At 45.6% G+C, this 23,765-nt stretch overlaps 1 long non-coding RNA gene across 2 annotated transcripts; it reads right to left on the reverse strand.

The window, feature by feature from the left end:
* Window positions 1-278: 278 nt before the first annotated feature.
* Window positions 279-23,070, reverse strand: LOC132836762 (uncharacterized). 2 transcript variants are annotated; one of them, XR_009647393.1, is made up of 4 exons: window positions 23,017-23,070; window positions 22,274-22,380; window positions 18,928-19,027; window positions 279-1,053 (listed from the first exon to the last, which is right to left on the reverse strand). It is a non-coding gene; the product is annotated as an uncharacterized LOC132836762 (long non-coding RNA). The 2 variants fall into 2 exon arrangements; XR_009647394.1 differs by lacking the exon at window positions 23,017-23,070 and adding an exon at window positions 22,645-22,765.
* Between the last annotated feature and the right edge of the window lie 695 nt (window positions 23,071-23,765).

Below are 23,765 nucleotides of genomic sequence, written 5' to 3' on the forward strand. Positions count from 1 at the left end.
TGCCACCGTGCCGCGATATGTTAACCAAAAGCTAAATGGCGTAATGATGATGTTGATGGTGGGAAGGTTGCTGTGATAACATTTTTGGGTCGGAGAAATGGGGAAAAAGAACTCTTCACAGCTCACAGACCGAGAACTGAAAAGCGGTTAAATCAAACCAAAGGTTCAGACAGGGAGGGAATATTTCCCTGGAGTTTGAGTAGCTGGAAAGTGATGGTGTCCGGGAATAGACAGAATTTTGTTTTAGAGGTTGAAAGTTTTAAAAGTGTTATAAACAGTTTACGTTATTTTCTTTAATTTTATTTACTGTACAAAAAAAAATTACAACATTTTTAACACAAGGTTTTTAAATTTTGGTCTTAAGATAAATGTTTAATTAAATCCATCAAACCATCCCTCACTGAAAACTGATGTGGAACTGCAATCTCCTGGAGAATCCCTGCCCACTTCTTCCTACCCAGGCTCCATGGCTACATACATACCTGGGAGATAGCAGCAGGAGACCATTCAGCCTTTCAATCCTGCTCCACCATTCAATGGGAAACAGCTGACCATCCAGCTCAGTCTCCTGTTCCTGCTGTGTTCCAATCCCCTTTTATGACTTTACCTCGAAGAACTATATCTAAGTCCTCCTTGGGCTTCACTGCCTTTTGTACCAGTGGCATTGTTGTGTTACTGTGTGGGTGTAGGCAGGAGTAATGTGATGGTGCTGCCTCTTGGAGGATGCACTCAGCATCCCTCATCATCCTGCAGTAACATCAACTGGGTTTCAGCCACTAGAGATAGAAACCATTTCCAGGATATGGGTATCACTGGCTCAGCCAGCATTTAGTCCCCATCTCTAGTTACCCTTGAGAAGATAGTAGTGAGCTGCTGTCTTGTACAATTCACAGTCCATTTGGTGCAGAGAGACCGACAATGCTGGGAGGGAGAGTGTTGCAGGATTTTGGCCGAGTGATTCTCTATCTTTGGTTCTTCAAATGCTGGTTAACTTAATCACGACCTACACATGATTTTGAGATTTCAGTCTGCAAATCTTCACCATCTAGCATCCTGTATAAAGGAATATATACAGATTAGAAATTCAAAACAGACAATTCTAGTTCCTCTGGAATATCTTTTTTCTAATTTCTTCCCCAAAAGCTGTAACCCTCCAGCCCACTTACTCTCTCCCACTGTTCTGACTCTGCTGCCCACTAGTGTACATCTTTCCCATTCTCATGGAGTTCCTGATAAACAGATCCATGCCACCACTTCCCATCCCTGGTTAGACGCTGCACCCTTTCTGGGTTCACATCCTTTCCCTTCAGTTGCTGCAAGTCAATAATGTAACAGCAGAATGAAACAAAAGGAAATAGAAAGGGAGGTGGCAGATCCTGGACAAAAGGGGAACCTTCAGTCTGGGAGAATGGGTCAGATCCTTCTTTGTTTCCCATTAGTTGATTCCCAGCATTACAATGAATTGGTGATGGAGAGTGGTCCTTCATGGGTGTAGTGACACTTTGACCCCAAAACAGATCAATACTATAAGCAGATGCATTCCTCCTCCAGCCAATCACAGTGTGAAATACTTTCTGCAAAGTATACTTATCCAAAGCACATGCTCCAAAACCCGCCCACATTCTGTACATGTACAGTGCGGGGTTTCCCCACACACGTGTGTCCCTGCCTCAGGCATTGTAGGAGTTGTAGTCCCCACGAAGCCACTGGAGCCCTGTCTCTGCAAAGTCAATAAAAAGTGTGGACTGGAGTGTGTTGTGTATGCGATCCCCATTCAGACACACAGTACATGTGGGCCGTCACTGGGTTTTACTGAGACACCTGCTTCCACAACCTGTTTTCTGATGTAAGGAATATAGATTCAGCCAACTGGGACGTGGGGAGGTTAATAGGAGAAGCAGACTTTAAGCAGAGGTGGCTCAATGGTTAGCATTGCTGACTCACACCGTCAGGGACCTGGATTTGATTCCAGCCTTAGGTGACTGTGTGGAGGTTACACATTCTCCCCATGTCTGCGTGGATTTCCTCCGCGTGCTCCGGTTTCCTCCCAGAGTCCAAAGATGCACAGGTCAGGTGAATCAGCCGTGCTAAATTGCCCATAGCGTTAGATGCATTAGTCAGAGGGAAATGGATCTGAGTGGGTTACTCTTCCAAGGGTCGGTGTGGACTGGTTGGGCTGAAGGGCCTGTTTCCACACTGTAGGAAGTCTAATCTAATCAAATCAAATCAATGGGTCTGACTAGGAGCCTGCTGGGTGTTGGTGAATCCTCCCCACACCTCCCAGGGTTTCCTTCTGGGACAGGACACTGATTTTTTCCCCCCAATCTGGAACCTCCTATTTATTTCCCCTACTCGGATCCTCTGATGAGAACCATCCCGCACACCCTGGCCAAAATCATATCTGTTTGAAAGAAAATGAACGAAAACGAATGTTCCTTTCCGTAACATTCCTGAATCTTCACCCGAGTTCTGATAACTTTCTGCAAAATGCTCCCCCACTGATACGCCGACCACTTGTCACGATACCAGGGGAGGGGCCATTCCCCTGGGTCCTGTTCTCAGAGGGAGGAAGGGAGTGAGCTGCCAATGACAGATTAATCCCACATACCCACAGCCTCTCTCCCTGGCACTGGCCCACCCTGCACATACACCAACAATTGCCCAGCACTGTGCCTCCAGATCACAGGAGCCTGGGTGATTGACAGCAGCTACTGCCCAATAGGGTGCAGGGGGCGGGGCTGGAGGACTGGGATAATGGGATTGTAAACAATGAATGAATGTGTAGAACACTGGGGGATGGACATGTCAGTGAGGGACAGGATTAGTGCAGCAGCAGGAGGGGATCCTGGACAAACTGAGCAATGGGAGAGTCTGACAGGAGAGAAACTACAGGAAGGTTCAGGCAGGGACAGCTGGGATCAGTATGGTTTGGTGGCTTGGGCAGGTTTTCTAATCAGCCTCTTCAAAGCCGCTGTTACCAAACTCTCAACCCGATCCTCCTGGTCCAGAGGTAAGGACACTACCACCATTTCTTGGTGGGCTAGTGGAAAGAAGGGAAGATGTTCTCCATCTCACTCACATGGAAACTCCATGAGCTCCTCCCACTTACTGTCTACGGTGGGGATGGAGGAGACAGAGCAGATGGGAAGGGGCAGGGATATAGGGACTGCCTTTCCAAAGGAACTCTCCTGTGTTGGTGATACTAACAAGACTCAATACACAGTCACTAGTGTGAACATTACGTGAACATTACCCAGAATATTAACACCCATAACTGGGTGACACAGACCCCAATGTACAGAGTTAAGTCCTGGATATTAATAATGGCTTTTGTATGAGAAATCACCTCTCATGAACTAGTCAATTTTTTTTTGAAGTAACAAAGAGGATTGATGAGTGCAAAGCGGTGGAAATGATCTACATGGTCTTCAGTAAGGGGTTCAACAAGGTTCCCCATGGGAGACTGGTCAGCAAGGTTAGATCTCATGGAATACAGAGAGAACTAGCCATTTGGATACAGAACTGGCTCAAAGGTAGAAGACAGAGGGTGGTGGTGGAAGGTTGCTTTTCAGATTGGAGATCTGTGACCAGTGGGGTGTCACAAAGGATCGGTGCTGGATTTGGATGTGAACATAGGAAGTATTTTTTAGTAAGATGACACCAAAATTGGAGGTGTAGTGGACAGTGAAGAGGATTACCTCAGATTACAATGGGATCTTGATCAGTTGGTTGAATGTGCTGAGGACTGCTGAATTTAATTTAGATAAGTGTGAGGTGCTGCATTTTGGGAAAGCTAATATTAGCAGGGTGTATAGACTTAATGGTAAGGTCCTCGGGAGTGCTGCTGAACAAAAAGACCTTGGAGTGCAGGTTCATAGCTCCTTGAAAGCAGAATCGCAGGTAGATAGGATAGTGAAGAGGGTGTTTAATATACTTTCCTTTATTGGTCAGAGCACTGAGTATAGGAGTTGAGAAGTCATATTGCGGCTGTACTGGACATTGGTTAGATCACGCTTGGAATATTGTGTGCAATTCTGGTCTCCTTCCTATCAAAACAATATTGTGAAACTTGAAAGGGGTCAGAAAAGTATTACAAGCATGTTGCCAGGGTTGGAGGATTTGAGCTCCAGGGAGACGCTGAATACACTGTTTTCCCTGGAGCGTCAGAGGCTGATGGGTGACCTTATAGAGGTTTATAAAATCAGCAGGGGCATGGATAGGGTAAGTACATTAGGTTTTTTTCCCTGCGGTGGGGAGGAGGTACGATGGGAGGTGGGAGACAGAGGGGGGAGACCAAGAGAGGAGGGTGACGGTTAGTTTGTAGATCTACAACACAACTCTGTTTCTGTTTTTTCCCCATCCCCTTCAATCCTCGGAAGGGCTCAGAACAAGTACACAGTCACTGGAAAGTAGAGCTTCAGGGTGATCAAGTGCTGAAGGTTGCATTTGGGACGTTGACCTTTATTAGTCTGTGCACTTATCAATAAATGTACCTGGGTTCAATTCCACAGTCTTGGATTCATGTCTGTGACCACAGATGCGCCTGTCTCTGACCCTGGCTACTGGATCCCCTGTCACTATCGCTCTGCCATTCTCCTTCCTCCCGTTCTGGGCAGCGGAGCTATCTGTGGGGTCATGAACCTGGCTGTTGCTGATTTCCCCTGAGAGGCCACCCCACCTATCCCCCCCTTATAGAATCCCAAGCGGTGCACAATATCTGTTTGAGAAGGGGAATGATCACTGGGGAGTCCTGCACTTCCTTCCTGAGCCTTTTAGTTGATCTGATGGTCACCCATTCCCTTTCTGTCTGTGTAACCCTCACCTACAGTGTGACTAACTCACTAACCGTGCTGTCCATAACATTCTCAGTATTGCTCCACAGTGAGTCCACTCTCAGCTCCAGGTCGGAAAAGCAGTTTCCCAGTAGCTGCAGATGGGCACACTTCCTGCACACACAGCCGTCACGGACACTGGAAGCATCCCTTATGTCCCATATTGTACAAGAGCAGTACACCACGGGTCTGAGGTCTCCTATAACAATGTGTCTCTAGAATCAGCTGGTTACTCCTATTAAGAGAATTTAAATGAGCGAGAAACCTTCCTACATTTCAAACATTGCCATTACAAGCAAAAGCCCCAATCTTTACTTAAGCTGACATTATATACTTTTAAAAACTGTTTAAAAAAAAACTCGGCAGGTTTCACTTACAAACTGGCTGTTCCCATTGGGGCCATTTGAATTGCTAAATGGCCTGAAGTAAAACTGAAGCTGAGGTTCACCTTCTTCCTGTCTCCCCTCGCTCTGTTTACACCCAACTCCAAAACACACATTGAGCCAAGCAGCCCTGAGAGTACATCCTTGTCATTTTCATTGTCTGCTCACACCTACACTGCCCTCAGCCTCCTGTACTGTTCCAATGCCTCTCAATGGGAGCTCAGGGACAGCATCTCATCTTTCAATTCAACCCTTTGTAGCCCCAGAGTCAACATGGACCTCAGCAGTTTCTGAATGAACAGACAGTTGTCAAAACCTGGAACATTCCACCCGAAATGGTGCTTGAATTTGAGACCATAAGGAATTTTAATGAGAAGTTTGCAGTGAATTGAAAATAAGGAGTTTACATGTTAACATCATGAAGTGGGTGATTGGAACAAAACCTGACATTTCCTACAAAGAGACGAGGTGTAATTTGGATAAATCTGTGCTCCCTCTCAGGCCAATACCTCCTTCCACAGCTGCAGGGCCCAGAATTGAACACAAACCCCAAGGGTGATGCAACCACAAATTTGAATATCTTTCTGCTTTTTGCTCGAAAAACAAAGATACTTTCCCACAGACAGAACAGACACAAATTTCTCCTTCCACAGTTAAATGTCAATGGTATTCAGATCCTGATGACCCTGCTGCCGATAGAAAATGGCGTTTGAGATCCCTGTCTCAATTAATAACCTACCAAATGAATTCACAAAACAAAGCTCACAGTCGATGCAAGATGAATAGTGAAGGCAAACACTTCTCTTGGTATATGTTTGGTGCGTAAATGCCCCTCTTCAAATCACCCCTCCCCCACCCAGGAAGAGGACATGTCCATGCGCCTCGCTGTACCGTGCCCCCAATTAAGATGGCGGCCATAACCCAGGACCTATCACTCCCCGAGGGCCACAGCCATTTCCCCATTTGCTGTAAATGTGGGACCAAGAATTTCTAATTCAGGCCTAACTACCTGTACAGTGTAATTAAACCCTCCCAGTCTAAACTGGATCCAACTCCCCTTTCCCGTTTCCTCCGCCCGCACACACCAAGGGTCATTCTAGTTCCAGTGACCCTCCCTCAGAACCGACAGCAGCTGGGAAAATTAGAATCCCTACAGTGTGGCAACAGGCCATTCGGCCCAACAAGTCCACACCCACCCTCTGAAGAGTTTCTCAACCAAACCCATTCCCCGACCCTATTATTCTACACTTCCTCGACTAATGCACCTAATCTTTTCATCCCTAAACATTACGGGAAATTTAGCTGAGCCAATTCACCTAACCTGCATATCTTTGGACTGCAGGAGATAGGGGATAAACAGTAAATAATAGGAGGGGACAGAGCCCAAAGAGAGGCAGGAACATTTGGAAAGACAATGGAGTGAATAACAATCTGGCTGGGAGGGTGCACGTCTGTTAATGGAGGGGACAGGGACCTGTGTCTGGCAGCATCTCAGTGGAGGTGCTGGAAATGGCAGCTGATGTTGTACGTTCTGCTGCAAAACAGACCCTCAGCTTCCAGAAGCCTGTCACTTTAACACACGAGTCTGTTCCCTGGACAACAGCTCTGTCTCATGGTTTCAGCAGTGTTCCAGTGAAGCTTGATGCAAGCTGGCAGAACACTCCGGAACATACCAAAACGCCCCGTATTTCAAGGACTGCAATTTCCCCTCCCATGTGGTCAACAATACTCTCCAGTCTATCTCCACCACTTCCCACATCTCTGCCATTCAACCCCACCTCTCCAACTGCAACAAGGATACAACACCCCCGTCCTCACCTTCCACCCAGATACAACGCATCATCCTCCGCCATTTCCACCACCTACAATCAGATCCCACCGGAGATATATTTCCCGCTCCATTTCTTTCAGCATTCCCCAGAGACCATTCCCTGTGAATTCCTAGTCAGATCCATGCTCCCAACTAACCCACCCTCCACTCCAGCCCCTTCACTTGCCAATGCAAGAGGTGTAAAACCTGTGCCCACACCTCCCCCTCACTTCCAAAGGACCGTTCCATATCCAGCAGAGATTTTCCAGCACATCCAAACACCTCACCTATTATGGCCTTTGCTTTCGATGTGGTCTCCTCTCCACTGGGGAGTCAGGACACCAACTTGCAGAATGTTTCAGGGAACATTTCTAGGACACATGCACCAACCAACCCCACCATCCTGTGGCCAACCACTTCAACTTCCCCACCCACTCCGCCAAGGACATGCAAGTCCTGGGCCACCTCCACCAGCAAATCCCAGCCACCCAACGCCTGGAGGAAGAAAACCTCACCTTCCTATAACCAGAGAATCAAGGTTTTCTCATCTCCCCTCCCCTACCTTATCCCAGATCCAACCCTCCAACTCGACACCACCCTCTTGAACGGTCCCACCTGTCCATCTTCCTTTCCAATTATCCACTCCACTCTCTCTCCATTACCCTCCACCTACATCTACCTATTGCCTTCCTAGCTCCCTTCCCACCATCCCTACACATCCCTCTTATCTATCTCTCAGCCCTCTTACTACTCCCCCCCCCACAATCCAGCCCCCTCTCAGTCCTTTCATCAGGAATGCCAGGATTATGTCCAAAGCATGAATTCTCTTGCTCCTGAGATGCTGCCTGACCTGCTGTGCTTTTCCAGTGCCACACTTTAACGCAAGCTGGAAGAACAACAGCTCATCTTCTACTTGGGGACCCTGCACACCTCTAGCCCCAGTATCAAATTCAATAATTTTAGGTCCTGAACTTCCAGTGTCCTATCGCCCTAGCCTCTTAACCCACACACCAGGCCTTGTTCTCACAGCCTGCCATTACACATTACCTACGGTTAGCCACTAATACTCCCCAGAAACAGCTATTCACCCTCCCCCAGCCAGATCGTTATCCACTTCTTTGTCCAATTCTTCCCATCTCTTTCTTTGGAATCTATCATCACTTATCATTTACTCCTTAACCCCTACCTTCTGCATATAAACCGACATTTCTTTTCAGTAACATCAGTTCTGAGAAAGGGTCAGAGGAACCAAAATGTTCACTCTGATTTCTCTTCACAGATGCTGCCAGACCTGCTGAGCTCTAACAGGACCTTTTGTTTATTGTGGGAGATTTACAGCATCCTGCAGCTCTTTTGGTTAGAATTTACCAGGAATTTCTAATTCAGGTCTAGCAGCCTAAAACTGTGCGTTTATAAACCCTCCTAGTCCACAATAACTCCATTTATTCCCCAGACTTTGCAGTCTCTCCCACTCCTTTCACACTCTCCGGGTCCCCCCTCACCGTGACACTGCGCCTGCACAGCTCATGGCCACGTATTGGCCTGCTGGACCCACCCCAATTCACTCCCATTGGCTGGAGGATCACGTCAATTCTCCTATTGGTCTGAAGCTGCTGTCAATCACCCGGGTCTCATTGTGACAAGTGGGCTCCTTCCAAGAGCATCGGATGCTGAGGGGTGACCTCATAGAGCTTTATAAAATCATGAGTATGGATGAGAAAAATACACAAGGTCTTTTCCCTGGGGTGGAGGAATCTAGAACGAGAGGGCGTAGGTTTAAGGTAAGAGGGGAAAGATTTAAAAAGGACCCAAGAGGCAACGTTTTTCACACTGAGATTGGTGCGTGTATGGAATCTTTTGTTCAGGGAAGTGGTGGAGGCTGGTATAATTACACCATTTGGCATATGGATGGGTAAATGAATAGGAAGGGTGTAGAGGGACTAGATTAGGTTGGGATATCTGGTCGGCATGGACCAGTTTGACCAGAGGGTCTAATTCCATGTTGTATGTCTCGATGACTCTGCCCTGAGATGAGCTTCATCATTCACAGTGAATGGGGCAGTAACACAGAGCACAAGGGTTTGGGGCTATTCAGCACATTGGAGTTGTACTCTTCCCCTCTGGAGATGGTGCCAGTCTATCCCAACTCACCTCCCATTTGTCTGTAGCCCTCCAAATCCTTCCTTAAAAAAAGTTAAATTCTAAATTTGTTTTGACAATAACTACTGAATCTGCATCCAGCTGTCTGTCAAACTGTTCCAGATGCTCAGAACTTAGTGAGTAAAATAATCTTCACATTTTTAACCTGCATTATTTGCCAGTTACCTGAAGGCAGTTACTAAAAATTGTGACATTAATAATTTCTCCCTCTGTCTCTCTGTAAATTACATATCCTGGAAACAAATCTGCTCCTGGTTGAAATCACTGCCTAACTTTCTCAGCTCCAAGGAGAATTATCTGATCTTCTGCTAACTCTCCATAAAAGAGAAACCCATCTTAATTTTAGTAGTGTCATAAAGATGTACAGCAGAGAAACAGACCCTTCGATCCAAAACTTGTCCATGCCGACCAGATATCCTAAATTAATCTCATCTTGGCCTATATCCTTTCAAACTTTTGCTAATCACATACAACATCTCAAAGGCATAATTGGGTAATTGTACCAGCTTCCACACTTCCTCTGGCAGCTCATTCCATACACGTACCATGTTCAGCTGGAAACATTGCTCCTTCGATCCCTTTTAAATCTTTTCGTTCACACCTGAAGCCTGTGCCCCCAAGCTTTGGACTCACATATCCTGGGAATAAGACCCTGGGATTTCACCATATCCATGCCCCTCACAATTGTATCCAATGCTCCAGGGAAAACAGCCCCAGCTTATTCAGCCTCTACCTATATAGCTCAAACCCTCAACCCTGGCAACATCTTTGCGGATCTTTTCCGAACCCTTTCAGGTTTCACAATATCATTCCAATAGCAAGGAGAGCAGGACTGAAAACAAAATTCTAGAAGTGACTGAATCAATGTGCTGTGCAGCTACAAAATGACGTCCCAACTCCACTACTCAATGCACTGACCAGTAAAGGCAAGTACACCAAACACCTTCTTCACTACCCTGCCTATGATTCCACTTTCAAGGAACTATGAACTTGCACTCCAAGGTCTCTTTGTTCAGCAACACTCCCCAGGATCTTCCCATTAAGTGTATAATTCCTGCCCTCATTTGCTTTTCCAAAATGGAGCACCTCACATTTATCTGAAATAAACTCTATCTGCCACTCCCGAGCCCATTTGATTGAAGTCCCATTGTACTCTGAGGTAAACTTCTTCGCTGTCCAGTGCGCCTCCAATTTTGATGTCGGCTGTAAACCTACCAACTATATCTCATATATTCACATCAAACTCCTTGATATAAATGATGAAAAGCTGTGGACCCAGCACCGATCCTTACACCATATTGTTCATCACAGGCCTCCAGTCCGAAAAGCACTACCCTCCGTCTCTAACCTTCCAGCCAATTTGTATCCAAATAGCTGGTTCTCTCTGCATCCCAAGGTGTCTAACTTGCTAACCAGTCTGTTATGTGGAACCTTTTTGAATGTCTTTCTGAAGTCCAAGTTAGTGATTTATGTACAAAGCCATGCTGACTATCCCTAATCACTGTTTGCCTTTCCAATTACATATAAACCTGACCTTCAGAATTCCTTCCAACACCTTGTCTGCCACTAACTCCAGGCTCACCAGTGTATTGTTCCCTGGCCTTTCCTCATCACCTTTCTCAAATAATGGCGCCTGTCTTGCAGCACCTCACCTGTGGCTACCGGTGATAAAAAATATCTCAGCGAGGGGCCCAGCATTCACGTCCCTAACTTCCCACAACGTTTTGGGATACACCTGATCAGGTCCCACAGATTTACTCAGCTTTATGTAGAAGACATCCAGTACAACCTCCTCTGTAATATGGATAGTTGTCAAGTTATCACTATTTATTTCACCAAAGTCTCTAGCTTCCATATCCTCTTTCAGTAAAAGCTGACATGAAATCCTCGGATAGTATCTCTCCCACCTTCTGTGGTTCTACAGACAGTCTTGTTGATCTTTGAGGGTCCCTATTCTCTGCCTGGTCACTCTTTTGTCCTTAGTGTTTTGTACAATCTCTTTGGATTGTCGTTAAACCTCTTTCCCCCAAAGCTATCTCATGTATCCTTTTTGCCCTCCTGTTTTCCCTCAAGTGTACTCCTACTGCCCCTATACTCCGAGGGATTCACTCAAACCCAGCTGTCTGTACCTGCCATTTCCCTCATTCACCTTTTTGACTAGACCCTCAATTTCTCTAGACACACAGTATTCTCTACACCTACCAGACTTGGCCTTAATAGGAACATACTGTCTATGTTCTCTTGTTGTCTCATTTTCACAGGCCTATGGAGGCAATGGCAGATGAGGACATGGAAACAGTCATTCTCAGTAAAGACGTAGTGTTGGGAAAGATAACAGCCCAAAAGTACATGGGTCTCCTGGCCGTGATGGAATGCATCCCAGGGGACTAAAAGAGATGGTGAAGGGTCTATTGTCCTTCATTGCTAGAGGGATGGTTATGCTGCAGCTGTACAAGGCGCTGGTGAGGCCATACCTGGAGTACTGTGTACAGGTTTAGTCCCATTACATTAGCAAGGATGTACTGGCACTGGGGGGAGTATAGAGGAGGGTCACTAGTTTGAGTCGGGAGTTGAGAGGTTTGGTGTATGTGGAGAGGCTGAATAGACTGAGACTACACTTGTAGGAATTTAGAAGAATGGGAGGTTGTATTGGAAAAAATAAAATTAAGAAGGGAATAGATAAGTTAGAAGCAGGGAGATGAGTTCCATTGGCGGGGGCGGGGGGGGGGGTCTACCTAGAGAGCATAGCGTCAAAATAAGGGGGTATATCTGATTTAGGACAGAGTTGAGGAGGAACTTCTTCAGCTAAAGGGTTGTGAATCTGTGGAATTCCCTGTTGAGTGTAGCAGTTGACGTTATCAACTTGAATGTCTTTAAAGCAAAATATAGATTTGCAAACAGGAAAGGAATTAAGGGTTATGGTGAGAGAGCAGGAAAGTGGAGCTGAGGACATGAAAAGATCAGCCCCGATCTTATTGAATGGCAGTGCAGGCTGGAGGGGCCAGATGGCCTACTCCTGCTCCTATTCCTTCTGTTCTTATGTTCCCACTTTCCAGCCGTCCCTTTACCTGGGGGTTGCAAAGAAATATTGAAAATTCTCGCCTTGTACCATCAAAATTCACCTTTGTCCAATTTTGAACACCAACTTTTATATCTGGTCAATTATTTTCTGCAACTATTTTAAAACTAGTAGAATTATCGTCAGAGAATCACAAGTGTGGAAGCAGGCCATTCGGCCCATCACCTCCACACTGACCCTCAGAGCCTCCTATCTTACCCCTGTAACGCTGCATTTCCCATGGCCAATCCACCCAGCCTGCACATCCCTGAACACTGTAGGCAATTTCCCATGGCCAATCCACCCAACCTGCACATCCCTGAACAATATGGGCAATTCAGCCAGGATTATCCACCCAACCTGCACATCTTTGGACTGTGGGAGGAAACCAGAGCACTCGGACGAAACCCACACACACAACTTCAATAAGGTGATCATCCTGTTCTTATTTCCCAGTTCCACCCAAATAATTTTACCCGGCGAACTCCCACAAATTTCCTCCCTAAGCACAACAATAATGTTATCCCTAATCAAAAACAACATTCCACCTTCTCTCTTATCCCCCTTTATGTCCTTCCTCTTACATCTATTCCCTGGAACATTAAGCTACCTGTCCTGTCCAACCTAAGCCACGTTTCTATAATAGCCACTATATCCCAGTCCCATGTTCAAAACCATATCTTAAGCTCATCTGCTTTTCCTGTCAAACCTCTTGCATTGAAATAAATGCAGTGCAGTGCTATCAAAAGGATAGACTGATGGGCAGAGGGGGTGGGATGGCCCTGTTGGTGAAGGATGACGTTCAACTCCTTGCGAAGGGGGAGACACAGAATCAGGAGATGTAGAGTCAGATTGGAGGGTAGCTAATGTTGTCCCACTTTTCAAGAAAGGTGGGAGAGAGAAAACAAGGAATTATAGACTGGTTAGCCTGCTGTCAGTGGTGAAAAAGATGGAGTCAATTATAAAAGATGAAATTACGGCTCATTTGGAGAGTAGCAATAGGATTCGTCAGAGTTAGCATGGATTTACAAAGGGGAATATACTGACTTGGATTGAAAATTGGCTGGCTGACAGGAAGCAAAGAGTAGTGATAAACGCTTCCTTTCGGAATGGCAGGCAGTGACTAGTGGGGTACCACAAGGTTTGGTGCTGGGACCACAGCTGTTTACAATATACATCAATAATATAGATGAACATATTAAAAGTAATATTAGCAAATTTGATGATGACACAAAGCTGAGTGGCAGGGTGAAATGTGAGGAGGATGTTATGAGAATACAGGTTAACCTGGACAGGCTAGGTGAGTGGACGGATGCATAGCAGATGCAGTTTAAAGTGGATAAATGTGTGGTTATCCACTTTGGAGGCAAGAACAGGAAGGCAGATTACTATCTAAAAGGATTCTGAATTAGTGGTTGCAGTTCAGGCAGCATCCTGATGATGGGCTTTTGCCCGAAACGTCGATGTCGCTGCTCCTTGGATGCTGCCTGAACTGCTGTGCTCTGACAGCAGCACTAATCCAGAATCTGGTTTCCAGCATCTGCAGTCATTGTATTTACCTCTACTATCTAAAAGGAGTCAAGTTTGGTAAAGGGGAAGTACAACGAGATCTAGGTATTCTTGTACATCAGTCAATAAAAGCAAGCATGCAGGTACAACAGGTAGTAAAGAAATCTCGCTGCATGCTGACCCTCATAACAAGAGGAATTGAATATAGGAGCAAAGAGGTCCTTCTGCAGCTGTACAGGGCCCTGGTAAGACTGCACCTGGAGTATTGTGTGCAGTTTTGGTCTCCACATTTGAGGAAGAGTATTGTAGCTATTGAGGGAGTGTTCGGTAGGTTCAGGAGGTCAATTCCCGGAATGGTGGAATGATCATATGTTGAAAGATTGGAGCGACTGAACTCGTATACGCTTGAGTTTAGAAGAATGAGAGGGGATCTGATTGAGACCTACAAGATTATTAAAGGATTGGACACTTTGGAGGCAGGAAGCATATTTCCACGGATGGGTGAGTCCAGGACCAGAGGTCACAGTTTAAAAATAAGGGAGAGGCCATTTAGAACAGAGTTGAGGAGAAACATCTTCACCCAGAGACCAGTGGGCACATGGAATGCACTGCCCCAGAAGGCAGTGGAGGACAAGTCTCTGGTACTTTCAAGAAAGAGATGGATAGAGCTGTTAAAGATAATGGAATCAAGTGTTACAGAGATGAGACAGGAACAGGATACTGATTGTGGACGATCAGCCATGATCATAATGAATGGTGGTGCTGACTCAAAGGGCAGAATGGCCTATTCCTGCACCTATTGTCTATTGTACCTTGTCAGTCCTACCTCCTTCTGTGCCTTGCCCTTGCCTGTCTAACTTCTAAACTGTACCAGCCTCAGACTTCCCTCCTTTCTCACTATCTCTTTAGGTTTACCCCACACCCTCACTGGTTTAATGCCTCCTGAGTAGCACTAGCAAATCTCCCTGCTTGGATATTAGACACCTTCCAATCCAGGTGTAATCCATCCTTCTTATGCACCTCAATTCTACCCCAGCAGAGATTGCAATGAACCAAAAATGTGAATCCTTCTCCCCTCTATCAGATCCTTGGCCACGCATTCATCTGCTCTACCCTGCTATTCCTACTCTCACTAGCATGTGGCACTGGGAGTAATCCAGATATTACTACCCACAAGGACCTGCTTATTATCCTCCAGGCTCATTTGCTATATTCTCTCATCAGGACTTCATCCTTTTCTCTGATGTCATTGATACCAATGTACAGAGACCTCCCACTATTCTGCACCCTCGGAGCCACCTTTCACCCAGACAGTAGGGAGGCACCACCCTATTCTGATGTATCACTGTTAGCTACAGAAACTGCAGTCTGTGCTGCAGACTAGAGAGCCCCTTATCACCATCGATCGCATGGAACCTGATATACCTCACATTATACTAGATCCATTACACTGGGAACTTGGCTGTCAGTGCGATATTCCCCTGAGAGTGTGACCCCCGACGCTTTCCAAAACAGGATACTTGTTTGAGATGGAAATAACCACAGGAGATTCCTGCACTACTTGCCCTCCACTCCTCCCTCTCCAAGAGGAAACCCATCTACCTGACTGGATAGGCAGTTTTCCTACCTTTCTGAAACTGCTCCCTATCACACCCCCCGGCTCCTGTAAATTCTTCATTACCTTTCACTATCGTTCCATCTGATGCATGAAATCCTACAGGATTTGCATCCTCACTTCCTGCAGACAATCAGGATCATTGAAACTTTCGTTAATCTCCTACATCCAACAGGAAGAGCACCTCACTGTACGAATGGCCATCTCTGCACCTTAACAGTCCACAGACCCAGAAAAAGGCATATAGTCTTACAGCTTTACAAAACACTACTCTAGAATAAATTAGTACCAATATTTTATATTAAACTTAATCAATGTATCATAAGATGTGTATTTAAAGAAATAAACCCGCCCTACAGAATGTTGTAGCTTTACTAAAATAAAACAGACTAAGATTTATCTTTGAAGAGACCGAAACCCACTGAGCTGTGAGTCACAGATGAACAGCACTAAACAGAACCTTCGGTCAAATTTGTCCATGCCGACCAGATATCCGAATCTAATCTTATCCCTCTTTCCAGCACCTGGGTTATATCCCTCTAAATCTTTCCCATTCATGTCAAGTATCCAAATGCCTTTAAAATGCTATAAATGTCAGCCTCCACCACTTCTTCTGGCAGCTTATTCCATACACGCACCACACTCTGTGTGAAAAAGTTGCTCCTTAGTTCTCTTTTATATCTTTCCCCTCTCACCCTCAACCTATGCTCTCTATTTCTGGACTCTCCTACTCAGGGAAAAGACCTTGCCTGTTTACCCTATCCATGCTACTCGTGATTTTATAGACCTCTATGGAGGTCACCCCTCAGTCTCTGATGCCCCAGGGAAAGAAAGCCCCAGCCTTTTTGCTCTCTTCCTGCAGCTCAAACCCTGGCAATATCCTTGTAAATCTTTTATGAACCCTTTCAAGTTTCACAACATCCTTCCGATTCACGGAGAACAGAATTGCACACAATGCTCCAAAACAGGCCGAACCAATGTCCTGTACATGACCTTCCAACTTCTATACTCAATGCTCTGATTAATAAAAGAATGTATTCCAAACACTTTCTTCAGTATCCTATCTACCTGCAACTCTACGTTCAAGGAAATATGAACCTGCACTGTGAGATATCTTTGTTCATCAACACTATCCAGGAATTTGTCACTAATTGTATCAGTCCTGTTAAGATTTGCTTTTTTAAAATGCAGCACGTCACATTTATCTGAATCAAACTCTATCTGCCACTTCTCACCCATCTGAACAACATCTAGTTGTAATGTGAGGTAACCCTCTTCGCTGTCCACTACACCTCCAATTTTGGTGTCACCTGCAAACTTACTAACTATACCTCCTATGCTCATATCTAAATCATATATATAAACAATGAAAAGTAGTGGACCCAGCACTGATCCTTACGGCACTTCACTGGTCGCATGCCTCCAATCTGAAAAACAACCCTCCTCCACCCTGCCTTCTACATTTGAGCCAGTTCTGTATCCAAACGGCTAGTTCTCCCTGTATTCCATGAGACCTAACCTTGCTCAACAGTCTTCCATGGGGAACCTTGTCGAGTGCCTTACTGAATTCCATAGATCATGTCCATCTCTCTGCCCTCATCAATCCTCTTCGATACATCTTCAAATAACTCAATCAAGTTTGAGAGACATGCACAAAGTCATGCTGACTATCACTAAACAGTCCTTGCTTTTCAGAATACACAGGCATCTTGTCCCTCAGGATTCCCTCCAACAACTTGCCCAGCATCAATGTCAGGCTCACTGGTTGATAGTTCCCTGGCTTGTCCTTACCACCTTTCTTAAATAACGGCACCATGTTAACCAACCTCCAGTCATTCGGCAACTCACCTGTGATAATTGATGATACAAAATATCTCTGCAAGAGGCCCAGCAATCACATTCCCAGCTTCCCAGAGTTCTAGGGTACACCTGATCAGGTGCTGGGGATTAACCAAGCTTTACGGGTTACAAGACACCCAGCACGTCCTCCTCTGTAAGATGGACACATTCAACATCTATTTCCCCACATTCTATATTGCCCATGTCCTTCTCCACAGTAAACACTGATGCAAAATATTCAGTTAGTATCTCTCCCATCTCCTGTGGCTCCACATGTAGGCTACCTTGCTGATCTTTGAGGAGCCCTATTCTCTCTCGAGTTACCCTTTTGTTTTTAGTGTATTTATAAACACCCTTGGGATTATTGATAACTATTTGCCAAAGCTATCTCATGCCCCCTTTTTGCCCTCCTGATTTCCCTCTTAAGTATACTCCTACTGTCTTTAATGCTCGGGGGTTTTTTGGGATTTTTGGATTGGAATAAATGCAAAATATTACATCTTGATAAAACAAACAAGGGTAGACTTACACTCATTAAAAACAGGGCCTCGAGTAGTGAACAAAGAGGCTGAGGGATTCGGGTCTTTCAAGTCTGTGTCACATGGAGACAGGGTGGTTAAGAAGGTGCTTAGCACACTTGCATTCATTGCTCAGACCTTTGAGTACAAGAGTTGGGATGTTATTTTGGATGTTGGGGAGGCCTTTTCTGGAATTCTGTGTCCAATTCTGGTCATGCTGATATCGGGAGGACATTATGTAGTTGGAGCGGATTCAAAAGCGATTTACCAGGATGTTGATGTAAATGGATAGTTTGAATTCTAAGCAGAGGCTGGATAGGCTGCGACTTCTTTCACTGGCACACAGGAGGCTGAGGAGTGACCTTATTAGGTATTTCTCAAATCATGGAGGGGTGGTATCAGTAATGTGAACAGCAGGTGTCCTTTCCCGGAAGGGACGCGATTCAGACTGGGTACATAGCTTTTAAAGTGACAGCAGAACGGCTTTAAAAAGGCGTTCGGGGATTTTTTTTATATATTTGTTCAGACAATGGTTTATGTGTGGAATGAACGATCAGAGGAAGTGGTAGTTGTGAATCAAATTACAACTTTAGGGTGGCACAGTGGCTCAGTGATTAGCCCTGCTGCCAGGGCCCCAGGTTCGATTCCAGCTTTGGTCAACTGTCTCTGTGGGACTTGCACATTCTCCCAGTGTCTGCATGGGTTACTTCCGGGGTCTCCAGTTTCCTCCCTAATGAGAGAGCAGCCCTATGGTCTGGGAGGACAATGCTGCCCTTACCTTTTACACAGTGATGCCACTGTGTCTCTGGGGTGGGGAGAGGGAATGCTGAAGGTGGTGGATGGGACACCACTCAGGCACAATGCTTTGTCCTGGAGGATGTCCACTTTCTAAAATATTGTTGGTGGCTGCACCGATGTAGGCAAGTGGAGAATGTTCCAACACAATCCTGATGTGGGCCTTATAGAGAGCAAACAGACATTGGGGAATCAGGGGTTTGGGGAAACTGAGGTGTTCTCCTTGTAGCAGAGGCAATTGAGGGGAGCTGTGACGGAGGGGTTTCGAAAAGTTACACGTTATAATAATAAACCTTACACCCATCAGCTCATTATACAAGGATTACAAGACACACATTAAAGGTTTGGGAAGATCCGAAGGAGAACTATAATGCAGCAAATGGGATTCAGATGGAATACAATACTCACACACAATGCAAATATCCAGGTCCTGAATACTTGAGTAATTCTGTCAGGGTTTGGCATTACAGTTACTGAGATTCCCATCTGAATGTCCACCTGTAGTATCCTGGAATACAAGTTTATAAAATTCATCACTGTCAGTTCAGGTTAGAAACTCGCGCCATCCCCTCCTCCTGGCCTAGGATGACTGGACACATAACCTCTTGTGGAGGTCAGCAGTCAATTCAGGTGGAAATCTATGTGGGTTTCTAGGAGTTTCCACCTTGGAATGACAGCAATGTTGTGAAGAGTCTAGTTGTACCTCAGACTGCACCCAGTGAGAGGGAGGGGCTCAGCAGGAAGGGAAAGGAATTTGTAACAGCAACTGAAGGTAATGGGTTTACTCGTAACAATGTTTCATCGGAGGAAATTGCAGTTAATCGTGTAGTGGGAATGTGGTAAGCAGTTTGGTAACTGAGTAACAGTGGAGCAATGGAGAGGGATGGTGGGGAGGGAGAGCTGGGCATCGTCAATGCACGTGTGAAACCTAATACTGTGCTTTTGGACGGTGTCACCTCCTGGCAGTATGTAGGTGAGAAACAGGAGGGACCAAGGAGAGATCCTTGAGGGACACCAAATACAAGGAATTCAGAAAGGAAAAGGAGAGTGGAGGTGGAGCAGGATTTACAAATGACGGTGAGGTCAAATGTTAGTTTGTTTTTGCAGAATGGATGAGAAGGATATAACCAGAAAAGACAGACAGACAGAACAAGGAACAATATCTGTGAATTGGTGAGGGGGAGTGATGAGGAGGAAGCAGAGTTGGAATGTCTGTAGTTTAACGAGACTAGTAAAAGATCAAGATGAGTTCTGATAAGGCTTGACAAGAGACTGGAGAAAGATGTAAGTTTGGGACAAAAATCAGGAACACCATGTGAGGCAGTTTGTGTCGGTGGGCTAGTGGGAGGGAGGGAAGCAGCAGAGGCAGCTGATCGGATTGTCTCAGTCTTAGTGACAGAGAAACTCCATGTGCTCCTTGTTCTTGTTGGAGGGAAGGATGGAGGAGACAGGATAACGGACAGGGTTTTACAAAGAAAGAAAACCAGGGTTAGTGATATTTAAAATTATGAACAAACCTAATGTATTTAACTTTTATCCAAAATATTAAAATGTACAACTGAAGTCCTTGTTCGAATCCCAGCTCGGCAGGTGATAGAATCGGAATTCAAGAAAAAGAATAACTGGAATTAGGAATCTCCTGATCTCCATGGAACTATTGTCAATGGCAGAAACAATCCTAACAACCTGACAGTCGCCCAACAAGCTACTCAGTGTAGTAATCACTGCAAAGTCTCAACAAAGGAATGATACGGGATGGACCACTTGGCATCTAATAGGGCATTAGGAAATACAACCACAGAATCAGCCCTCTCGACTCTGCAACATCCTGCTCACTAACATCTGGGTTTTTTTTGTGCCAAAACGTGGCGAGCTGTCTCACAGACTAGTCAAGGAACAGCCTGACATAGTCATACTCACAGAGTCATCCCTTACAGATAATGGCCAGACACCAACATTACCATCCCTAGATATCGAGTGTGAGATGATGGAAAAGCAAAAGTCAGGCAGCATCCGAGGAGCAGGAGAATCGATGTTTCGAGCCTAAGCCCTTCATCAGCCTGACCTGCTGTGCTTTTCTAGCACCACACTTTCGACTCTGATCCAGCATCTGCAGTCTTCACTTTCTCCTGAAATCTCTGGATATGTCCTGTCCCACCATCAGGACAGACCAGGCAGAGGTAGTGGCACAGTAGTGTACACACAGGAACCATTTGCGCTGGGAGTACTCAGCATTGACTTTGGACACCAGGAAGTCTCATGGCTCCTGCTGATTACCACGTACCGTGCTCACACGGCTGACGAATCAGTGCTCCCCCATGTTGAATAACACTTGGAGGAAGCACTGAGGCAATAAAATGGTGACAAGCCTACTCTAGGTACAGGATTTCAATGTCCTCTACCAAGAGTAGCTCAGCAGCAGGATTACTGATTGAGCTGGTCGGGTCCTCAAGGATTTGCACCAGGCAGTAACGGAACCAGCAAGATGGAAAAGCATACTAGATCTTGTCAGTATGAATCTACCAGCTGCAAATGCATCTGTCCGTGACAGTATCGGTAAGAGCAACCATTCCACAGTCTTTTTGGAGACAAAGTCTCACCTTAAAGTTGAGAAAAACCTCCATTGTTCTGAGTGGTACTATCACTGTGCTAAACGGGACAGACGTAGGAACTCAAACCGGATCTCTCTGAGGCACTGTGGGATAACAGCAGCAGAACTGTACTCCAGCTGTAATCTTATAGGTTTGTACATTTGGCACCCACCCATCAAAATGGACAGGAAAGGACGGCATGCCATGAGCAGCACCAGGCATACCTAAAAATGAAGTGCCAACCTGGTGAAGCTACCAAGCAGGACTATCTGCATAATCAATCAGCATCAGCAGCAAGCAACAGAGCTAAGTGATCCCACAATCAATGGGTCAGATCAGAGCTCTGCAGTTCTGCCACACCCAGTTGCCACATCCAGCTGCTCAGCAACAGTCAGCTGAGCGACACTCATTTTAGGCTCCACCAGGGCCACTCAGCTCCCGATTGTGGTACCGCCTGATTCACAAGCTGACAACCAGCTGAATCCCAGAAGCGAGGTGACAGTGACAGCCCAGTCCCACTCCACAACCACTATTTCTAGCTGATTCCACCCTCACCTCAGCTCATATACTCAAACTCTCATCCATTGTGTGTTACCTCCAGACTTAATTATCCAAACACACTCCTGGCCAGCCTCCCAAATTCAACCTTCCTGTAATCTCAAGAAAAATTGCAAGCTCTATAGCCCACGTGCTCACTTCTCCCCAAACATGTTCATCTGTCAAAAGGATCCTATTCATAAGCAACAACAATTTAAAATTCTCATTCTTGATTTGATTCCTGGCTGTGATCATCCCTAGCTCCCTGCACCACACATCCTTTGAGACCTCGACCACCCATTTTCTTTGAAACTCCCAACGACTTGTTAATTCATTACTTCAACTGTGTGGCTGATTCTACAGTTGCCAAAGCACCATGATCTGGAATTTGCAGACAAAACCTCACAGGTCTGCTTCCCACCGTTAAGACATCCCTCAAAATCTGCTTTTTGGCAATTGTTTTGGACACCTGACCAAATATCTCTATATCTGGCCTTATATCTAAAGTTCTCAATCGTATTTTTGTGAAATTATAAGCATGATGATAAAACTAAGAAGTTCTTGATTTGGACATTATCTTCAAATATTCACTGTTGCTGTAATGAATAATCTGTAATGTCTCTTACCCAACCACGTTGTGGGAGTACCTTCACCACACAAACTGCAGCTGTACAATAAAGTCAAGCATCACCCTCTCCCCAGGCAACAGGGCTTTGGCATTAATCACTGGTTTCTGTGGAAGGAGAAACACAGTTGATGGTTCAGGGAATGCAAAACGGGTTACAGGGAATGAAAATGGTGCAGAATTTGATAGTCAGAAATGGAAGGAAAATACACTTGCTTATTGGAAAAAAGAATTCTTGACTGTCAAAAATATTCAAGAAAAAAGTAATCTAATGATAGAGCAGAACATGGTCAGGGGCTGGGCCACAGTGAAAAACTCATTTACAAAGGGTCTATAAAAGTAATAATACAGTACTAAACAGACCAAACATACCCCCATGGTTGGAGACTGAGGAAGCTGGACATTGACAAAGTGGTCCTGAGGGAGCCCAGAGGTGAATCAGAGCAGGATTGGCTGCTGTCATCACAATGACTCTGTACCAGAGAAAGGCTGCACATGCGCCTGTCTGCATCTTGCCCCCTACAAAGATGGCGGCTCCGCACGTCTCCAGTGAATCGTTGTCCCGAATAAAGATGGCGGCGCTCACTCAAGCCTGCAGCCGCTGAGGCAATTCCCCATTTACTGCAAATACGGGCCTGGGACGTTCAAATTTGTGTTTTCCGACGTGCACAGTTTGTTTGTAAAACCTCTCCGCTCATAGCAACATAGTTTTTCTCCAGTTTGCCTGTTTATTTCCTTCCTTACCGTTCCCTTTCTCTCCATAACTTCCCGAGCATTCACTCCAGCGACTCCGCACCGCGCGCGAGGGTGATCACATGGTTTAGTTTAGCTCCGCCCTTCATTCACTTTGATTGGTTGGAGGACCGACCTCCTGTTCCGCCCACTGTCCTTTCATTGGTCCGGTGCTGACATCAATCACCCGGTGTACCTTTGTTGGCTGGAGCATGCGCAGTGTGTCCTGCTTCTGCTGATATGTTGGGTCATGTTTCCTGCGGATAAGAATGAGCTCTGCAGTAGATTTCCTTTATTCATGGAGGGCATTGCCTTCCTAATCATGACTGTATAGCTGTGACTGATGAATCAATGCCATCTGAATCAGTACATAAATACCCCATTTTCACAATGTCTGAGATCTTTAGCACATTGTATCACATTCTTCTTTGGAGACAAAAAAACCATGAAACGGAGCCTCATGGAATCGGAGCAGGAGTAGGCAATTCATCCCTTTCAGCTTGTTCCCCCATTCTATCAGATCATGGCTGGCCAACCCAGACCTCAACACCTCTTTTAGGCTTGATCCGCACAGCCCTCAACTGCTCAATATTTCAAAAAATCTATCTACCCTTTAAAAAAAATAATTTGAGATAGAATCATAGATTCCCTACTGTGTGGAAACAGGCCCTTCAGCCCAACAAGCCAGAACAACCCTCCAAAGAGTAACCCAAGCATTCCCCTCGGACATTTTACTTTCACAATTGTTTGTGTGAGAAAAT

The sequence above is a fragment of the Hemiscyllium ocellatum genome, chromosome 47, assembly GCF_020745735.1.
Source record: "Hemiscyllium ocellatum isolate sHemOce1 chromosome 47, sHemOce1.pat.X.cur, whole genome shotgun sequence".
Lineage (NCBI taxonomy): Eukaryota > Metazoa > Chordata > Chondrichthyes > Orectolobiformes > Hemiscylliidae > Hemiscyllium > Hemiscyllium ocellatum.